This window comes from Rhincodon typus, chromosome 13 (genome assembly GCF_021869965.1).
Source record: "Rhincodon typus isolate 14 chromosome 13, sRhiTyp1.1, whole genome shotgun sequence".
Classification (NCBI taxonomy): Eukaryota; Metazoa; Chordata; class Chondrichthyes; order Orectolobiformes; family Rhincodontidae; genus Rhincodon; species Rhincodon typus.
Window position 1 is genome coordinate 15,066,881 of NC_063344.1, and position 9,268 is coordinate 15,076,148.

Below are 9,268 nucleotides of genomic sequence, written 5' to 3' on the forward strand. Positions count from 1 at the left end.
CCAGTGTAGAGGAGACAATATTGTGAGCAGCAAATATCTAACATCCCACCAGCATCCACATCCAGAAGATCATCAGACACAACTTTGGCCACCTCCAGCGAGATGCCGCCACCAGACACATATTCCCCTCCCCTCCCTTGTCCACCTTCCACATACACCATTCTCTCTGGGACACACTGGTCAACTCATCCTTCACCCCAATCACACCCCCACAACCCAACGGCTCCTTCCCCTGCAACCAGCGATGGCACAACACCTGCCCATTTCCCTCCTCTCTCCCCACTATCCAAGGGCCCAAACATACCTTCCAGGTGAAGCAACACTTCACCTGCACTTCTCAGAGTCTAGTCTACTGCATTCGCTGCTCACAATGTGGTCTCCTCTACATTGGGGAAACGAAGACTTGGTAGACTTGGCAACCGCTTCGCGGATCCATGTTCTGCTCGCAAAAAAGACCCTGAGCTACCTGTTGCCTGCCACTTTAACACACCACCCTGTTCCCTGGCCATCATCTCTGTCGCTGGCTTGCTGCAGTGTTCCAGTGAAGCTCAATGCAAGCTGGAAGAGCAACACCTCATTTTTCACTTCGGGACCCTGCAACTGTCCGGACTCAATATCAAGTTCAATAATTTCAGGGCCTGAACTCTCCCATGTCCTAGCACTATACTGCACACACCAGGCCTTCTGATGCTGCTTGGCCTGCTGTATTCATCCAGCTCTACACCTTGTTATCTCTTGTTATCATATCGCCTGCCATTACACACTACCTATTGTTAGTCACTAACAGTCCCCATTAACAACTATTCACCCTCCAAGCCAGATCATTATCAATTCCTTCATCTATCCAACTGCTCTTCTCTCTCTTTGGGCTCTATCCTATCGTTTACTCCCTAGCCCATTCCCCTCCCTATTTTCAGTATATAAACTTACGTTTTCTAGCTACCGAGACAACAAGGTGCAGGGCTGGATGAACACAGCAGGCCAAGCAGCATCATAGGAGCAGAGCGGCTGACGTTTCGGGCCTAGACCCTAGCTACCATCAGCTCTGAAGAAGAGCCACCAGACCCGAAATGTTAACTCTGATTTTTTCTTCACAGATGCTGCCAGACCTGCTGAACTGTCTTCTGTTTTTATGACAGCTGTTAAGCTCACCGGTCTATAATGCTTATTCAATTACATTATTGCTCATCTGTAGCTTCAGTCAAGTATTTACATTGTTTACATGATATAACAGACTTGGCCAATCACAGCTTTAACATGTCAGTTTGAATAAATTTTCGATGAGAAAGTTCCAGATTTCTCTCAATTTTTGTGTGGAAAAATGCTTCCTGCTTTCATACCCTCGTAGCTTTGTCCCAATTTTAAAGTTATGCCCATCCTGGATGTTTCCACTGGAGGAAACTGTTTACCTTTACATGTACATTCAACTCCTTTTCATCATTTTTAATATCTCACCCCTTTATGAGATGGGCAAAGGAAGGGCAAATACGGACAGGAAAACAGGGTTACAACAAGAACCAGATCATCCATGACATTAATGAAGGAGCAGACCAGAAAGGTCGAATGCCTTAATCCTGCTTCAAAATCCAATGCTACTATGTTAATGTTCTGGTAAAATTGAGATATAAGCAAATGACATGAAACCAGATACGACTATTCAATCATTTTAATTCTGTTGTTGTTCTGATAAAATGCAGAAAATGCTACAAAGGTGTTAAATATAGGAAAAATGAGGAGTATGTTTTATTTCAAGTGACTTTTTGCATCAAATGTTTCTTTGTATTCTTTTCTGGTTTTAACAGGATAATGTAACATTTAGGAACAAAAATGCAGACAATTAGGCCAAAGCTGGATGCCAGAATGGCAAACGCTTCTACAGCCACCATGCATTTGCCAGGGGAACTCACATAAGCAGGAATGAATGTTATCCAAACTGCACAGAATATAAACATGCTAAAAGTAATAAATTTGGCCTCGTTGAAATTGTTTGGCAATCTGCTGGCTAAAAAAGCAATCACAAAGCAAACACAGGACAAAAATCCAATATAGCCAAGAACCAAAGAAAAGGCTGTCACAGACCCAACATCACATTCTAAAATAATAATATCTTTAAAATAATTAGCATTTTTCAATGAATAGGGTGGTGATGTAATTAGCCAGGCCATGCATATTAGACATTGTACAAATGTAAGGATGAAAATAGCTAGGCGTTGTTGTACTGGCCCAAACCACTCCATCATGTTATTATTAGGAAGGGTTGCATTAAAGGCCATCATTACAACCATGGTTTTGCTCAAAACACAAGAAACACAGAGAACAAAAGTAATACCAAATATTATGTGGCATAGCATGCAAAACCAGTCTGAAGGTTTTCCAATGAACATTATTGAGTGGAGAAAGCACAGCACTAAAGCAAAAAGAAGCAGAAAGCTTAATTCTGCATTGTTGACTTTAACAAGGGGAGTGTTGATGTGAATGCAGAAAATTATGATTTCAGTTACTGTGAAGCTGGTTCCAGTTAATGCCAGTGTCACGAAAAGAATTCCCATGATCTCCTCAAAGGAGAGAAATTCTGTTATCTTAGGTTTTGCTGTTCATTTGGCCAATAATCCCAAGGACATTTTACACATGTTGTGGAATCCACTTTTAAAAAAATAAAAGTATATGAAGTAAAGGTTCTTCTAGAAATTAATATGATATAAAGAGGTAAAAATGTCTGAATAGTTAAGTATATATGTGTGTTTACGAGCTTACATACCTGTAATATTACTGATCTCACCTTCAGCACACTCCACACAATCAAAGCAGCAAATAGGTTGCCTTTTTCTGGCATCTTTCCTTGTTCCAGCAGTACACCTTTCAGAGCAAATTGCCTCTGGTGCCTTATTTAAATGAGACAAATAAATGGTTAGAGCTTTGCAAGATCCAACACCGGGTCTTGAGATGAGAAGCACAGACTAATGTCACAAATGTATGTGGAATTAAAGTTTGATTTAGATTTGTAGTGTATTAACCACAAAAGGTGGCTGGGAAAGATAGAAACGTGGAAAAGGTGGTTTAATGATATCCCGATGGGCCATGTAAGGAGCTACCAGGTGACCTCGATTGGAAACAAACATAGAAAATATTGGAAAAACCCAGCAGGCCTGGCAGATTCAGTGGAAAGAGAAACAAGAATTAACATTTCTTCTGAAAAAAAAAATCAACTGAATTTCTCTCTCCAGAGATGCTACCAGGTCTGTTGAACGTCTCCAGAATTTCATGGGTTTATTTTAGAATTCCAACATCCACAATATTTAGCTTTTGTTTGACTTATATTTGGAAGATCCTTGTGGGAACTTAAACAATTCATTGGTCTTTATTCATTCACAACTTGTAGGCATTGCTGGCAATGACAGTATTTATCTTTGTGAAGTTAGAGGTGGCAACTGAATGGTTATCTAGGCCATTTCACGGAGTAGTTATGACTCAAATACATTGCTGTCAATCTGGAGTCACACCAGGCAGCATGGTTTTGCCCCTACAGAACAGTAGGGTACCAGTTTGGCATTTTAAAAAGAATTTATGAAAATTTCATTCTAGATTTGTTTATAGTTAACTGAATTTAAGTTTGCCAACAGCCATAGTGCTATTTAGACAGATCACAAGATTAGTAGCTCAGGATTCTACATTACTAGCAGAAGCATTTTAATCCGGTCCCTCATAGTTATTACTGTTGTCTTATTCCATTCTGGCCTTTCCTCACAGGATAGCCATTGTAACAGGGCATCCGTGAGGATGAATTGGACAAGGACCTGTATTTGCATAGACTTCCCTGCCTCATCAATAGTAATTTATTGAGAAGTAGTTAATCTGGTTTGAAAGATCAAAAAGAAAAATATCAAGGCAATAAATTTTAGACTACCTTCCTTCGCCCCTCACTCCAAACAACTGCTTCTTCGTCAATGGAGAATTCTTCGCCTGGAGGCGCAGATCCATCGTAATATCCGACCATAACTATATCAGCCGCACCCCCAGCACTTTGCCAGTTTACAACGTCGCACTTTGCCACGGGATCCCCAATTTCGTTGAAGTGCACAGTTTCTCCAGTCTTGGTGGTGAAACTGACCGTTTTCAAATACTGCAAAAGCTTTCAGAGAAAACAAATGAAATAGCATGAACTGCAAAAGAGAAACAACTGTTTAAAGGCGTTTAGTTTCTGTGCTACCACGAATATAATTGGAAACCGTCAGATTCTTTTTCACCTGTAATGTAGTTTCAATACCTGGTGTGAATGAAAATCGGACGGATTGTCACATGTGTTATTCTGGGACGCCTTTTTCACAGTGTCACATCTGAGCATATCGTGCAGGGCGTGTGCTACAGCATAAATTGCCTTGAACACATTATATGTAACTCTCAACTGAGATGCGTCAGTATAGGTATTTTTAATGGTTTTCAAATTCTCTCGGCCTGTACATTTGGACGTTTGTTCCGTTCCATTTGCTCGATTCTCTGCCGAGCTCAGACGACAATTGAAAGTTGTTTCCCAAAATTCTTTCAGTAAACTATTTCCTGGGTCTGCCGATGGGTGCGTTCGATACAGAAATGCCTCAAAACCGGGAATATATGCTTGTGGAATTGAGATTCCTAACGCTCCAATAAGAAATCTTCGGCTTTCTTCCGAAGAAAGGATTGGTGTGGAACTCCAAGCTTCGCTTCCTATCCAGTAGATGCCTCTGATGTTTTGCCTTGTAATCTCCTTTAGCAAAATTTCCATATCACCTTTAGCAACAACGGCCACTTTTACTTTTGTGTTTGCTTCCTTCACGACACTAACAGTTTTGAGTAGCTTTTCTCTGGGATACGTTCGAAAAAAGGGCTCAAGAAAAGGCAATGCAAACTCCCAACTCCTGCACGGCTGCTGTGAATGCTTGCATCCCAATGTTACCATAGTCATTGTCACTCTTGATTGTTCCAACCCAATTCCATCCAAAATGCTTCACTAGCTGTGCCAATGCCTTCGCCTGAAAGAAATCACTGGGTATCGTTCTCAAAAATGATGGATGTTCTTTTTAGTTGCTCAAACAATCACAGGTTGAAAAATAACTGACCTGTTGGAAATCAGAATTGCAAAAACAATTATTGCAAATCAAAAAGACAGGCCTCGTGATGAGTCGGTTATCACATCCGTTGGTCTGTTCATGCTATCTAGGGTCTCAAACGTAGGGGAGGGTGGGTGGGTAGCTGTAGCCAACCGTGCTTTCTTCGCTGATTTCAGCTGATCGCACAGCCAGGAGAGGAATTTGGGCCATACCGATCAGTCAGCGGCCACGCTGGAAAGTGACCGCATATGAGCTTCGTCGAGAACAGGTATCAACGAATCTGACATAGTGGCAGTGTAAAAGACTGATTTCAAGTCACAACCAAGGTGCAAATGCTGAGTATGTTCACTTGTGCGTGTCAACAAATGCTCATGTTATTATTAGTCCTTCCTGCACGGACTAAAAATCCTTAAAGTCTCTCTGATCTTAAAAAATTGTCGAGAGTTTGAACATTTTGACATTCGAATGTAACAGCGAGCATGTAAGTTAGAAACATAGAAAAAAAGATGCAAGAATAGACTATTTGGCCCTTCAAGCCTGCTTGGCCATTCAGTATGATCATGCTGACCATTCAAGTCAGTCCCCCGTTCCCCCTTTCTCCACTATTCTTTGATTTCTTCGGCCTTAAGAACTTATCTAGCTGTTTCTTGGAAATATTCAATTTTTGCCTTCGACTGCTTTCTGCGGCAAAGAATCACTTAGGTTCCCCATTCTGTAGGTGGAGAAATTTTTCCTCATCTCAGTCCTAAATGACCTGCTCTCTCACAGCCATCATTCTGGATTCTCCAGTCATTGGAAATATCTTTATGCATTTGCCCTGTATAATCCTGTTAGAATTTTACAGGTTTCTATGAGATACCCATCATTCTTTACAACACCAATGACCATATTACTAGCCAATCCAGTCTCCATTAAATGTCAGTCCTGCCATCCCAGAAGTCAGTCTATTTGCAACACAATTGATGCTCAGATAGTGGGACATGTAATAGGTAATTAATCTTGGTTTTTTAAAAAAATCAGCTGGGTTGTACATTTGCTACAAAACTTATCATTCATCCAATCATACATGGTGCTTGGTGGCGGGTGTGTATGGAATTGAGCTATCCACATGGGCAATAATCATAAGAACCCATGGCATAATTGAGACAATTCCACAGCATTTCGGACAAAATTTGTTGACAGTGAAGATTTATAAAAAAGATCAAAGGTAACCAAACCATTAACAATTAATAATAAACTTCAAATATACACTAAGATGCTTCTAAGTATCAAATGGATGCGAGAACAAAATAGTACAAACAAAATTTGGAAGCAATTGTTGTGAATATTTCATAGCTAGAACAGCCGAAAGTTGTCTCAAAACTTCACTATACAGTATTACTGAGATCTGTGAACAACAAAGTATTTCTAAATCAGAAAAAAAATCTGCCTTTCTTATTCAAAAACATATCAATTTCAAATATGAGGCCGACTGCCAATGGTTAATGTTAACGAATAGAAATTGACGTAAGTATTCATTTTATTATAGGTACCGTAACAATGGCAAGTGAATGAATGAAATCGTAATGTGAAACTCCCATTCTTTGCAGTGATCTAGTCACCTTTCATTTCTCATTTTCACTGTTTATCTGGGTTGATTTTACTGTGAATTTAAAATGAGATGAAAGTTACATCAGTTCAGTCAAACTCATTGCAGTTTATTAGTCAAGGTATAGAAAACAAAAAAAAGGGAAGTTATGATAGAGTTGTACGTAATGATACACCACAGCAGAAGTATTGTTGATAGCTTTGCTCACCACAATATAACAAGGATGCATTTGCATTAGAGCGGGTGCAGATGAAACTCACAAAAATGACTAGTGGACAGGAGTTATACAGCTATGAAGGGAGACTAGATCAGATAGGGATAACACAGTGTGGAGCTGGAGGACACAGCAGGGTAGGCAGCATCAGAGGAGCAGGAAAGCTGAAGTTTCGGGTCGGGATCCTTCCTAAGAGAAATGGGTCCCGACCCGAAACGTCAGCTTTCCTGCTTCTCTGATTTTGCCTGGCCTGCTGTGCCCCTCCAGCTCCGCACTGTGTCATCTCAGACTCCAGCATCGGTAGTTCTTACTATCTCTTAGATCGGATAGGATTGTTTTTCACAGAGCAGAAAAGGCTGAGGGGGGACCTGGTTAAGCTGTGCAAAGTTTTGAGGGGCACAGGTACTGTAGGTAGGCAGAAACTTTCCTCTCAGAGGAGGACTCAGTAACCAGGGGTCTAGCAGGAGCGTTAGAGGGAATTTGAGGATTTTATTTTCTGGTATCAGGCGCTCAATGCCTAAAAGGGTGGAAGAGGCAGGAACTCTTGAGACATTTAAGGACTGTTTAGAAAGATACTTGAAAAGCCATACCATGCAAGGCTACAAGCCAAGTGTTGGAAAATGAGATTGAATAGATTCATGTTTGATAACAGGTACGGTCACGAGGAACTGAAAGATATCTTTCTCTGCGGTAAAAAAAAGACTCCACGACTCAATGCCATAGGAATTTCGCGATGTTGTGCTGTCGTAATATTTGACGTAGTTTACTTACCATGGGAATTCTTAATAGCCTTGAAACTGCAGCGGACTGTGAGGACCCAGAATCCGCAACAATAGCATTCACATTCCAACAGTTATCCTCTGAAACTGCATCCCGTCGCCCATTCAAAATCTCTAAGGCTGCTTTAATAGACAAGGACGGCATGCCACAAGAATCATAAATCTGGTAACCCAGCGTAAGGTGCGGGAGCAGTGTAGGGTTCCTGTTTATTTCTTCAACTGCGAACATCATAGCCTGCACAAAGCGAAATTCTTTGAAATCAAGCCTAAAAAAATACGACAGCAGAACGGGAAAGAAATGACATTGGTATTTGACGAATTAAATGATTTAGACAGATGCGGCAGTACGATTAATTGAATTATACAGTAGTTCATAATAAAATTGTCAATACGAAAGCGTCAAAAGCAACAGCAAACGACACGGTGCCGGCGCACCAGAAAAACACTTCTCCTTCAACTCCTCAAACCCATATTTGCATAATGGTCTTCACAGCTGAAGGACGTTTTTTTAAACTGCAATTTGAGATCTAATTCCATATGCAAAAAGGCTCAAATATGCACCCACCATACAAAACATAACATCACGTAAATATTTAAGGAGAATTTGTTCAGTGCAAAATCCAACTAACGTTTTACACAATACCGCTTCGGGTTCGGTTGCAAATGACAGTTCCCGATATTCTACGTTGGAGTGCAAGCTGAAAATTCCGCCTAAAACAATGTCTACAGCCTTGAATAAACTGAGTAAGTCGAATTTCTCCCACTGTTTACAGGCTGGCTGATGGTCCACCCATACAGGTGTTAACAGAGTGAACAGGCCCCAAAGCCAAAACATCTTTTATCAGCAAGAGTCACTGCGATTGGAATTTCTCAACAAAAACCGTTATATGCAGTTTCAGTTCACCATTTTCCGAATTCTTTCAATTGGAATTGATTCCAAATGAAGGAAATGCTGAGCAACCTCCTCAAAACCCACAAAGGAAATATCACACGGGCAAGTCTTGACACACCCTGAGCTCTAGAGAAACATGGAGATCACTGGGAACTTATTCAGAGTGAATTCTTGATGTACTTAGCGGGGAAAAAAAATCATGGTCATGAGGTGAGATCTGATGCTGGACTATGGACCCACTTGAATAGAATTTTCCAACAGCCGTCTCAGGCACTATAGACTAAATTGTCGCCCTCTGCACCATGCTGTTATCAATGCGGAAAAGAACAGAGGGAACTTTATGACCCTTTACCTGGGATTTAGCAGTTAACGGATTCAATATTTTCGTAGATATTTTGTAACAGTCACTGCATGCCAAAAAGAAAACACTTCATTGGCCGTAAAATGCTCTAGTACCTGCTAAGACCGTTATAAAATGAAACACTTTTTCATTGAAGGGTCGGTTACAGGGATTACTTTGAGGAATTCACGGATACGTATTTCGCGTATGATTTGCAGCAGAAATACAAACGCAAGTTAAAACAGAAAGTGCCAGTGAAACTCAACAGGTCTGGAATCATTTCTGAAGAGAAAAGAGAATTAATGTTTCGACTCCAGTGACATCTTCAGAATTGAACTGACCGTTTTGAAGAAGTCGCTGGAGTCGAAACG

The 9,268-nt window shown here is 40.8% G+C and overlaps 1 pseudogene; it reads right to left on the minus strand.

Moving 5' to 3' along the window:
* Positions 1–1,748: 1,748 nt before the first annotated feature.
* Positions 1,749–8,380, minus strand: LOC109927645 (annotated as a pseudogene).
* Positions 8,381–9,268: the final 888 nt, after the last annotated feature.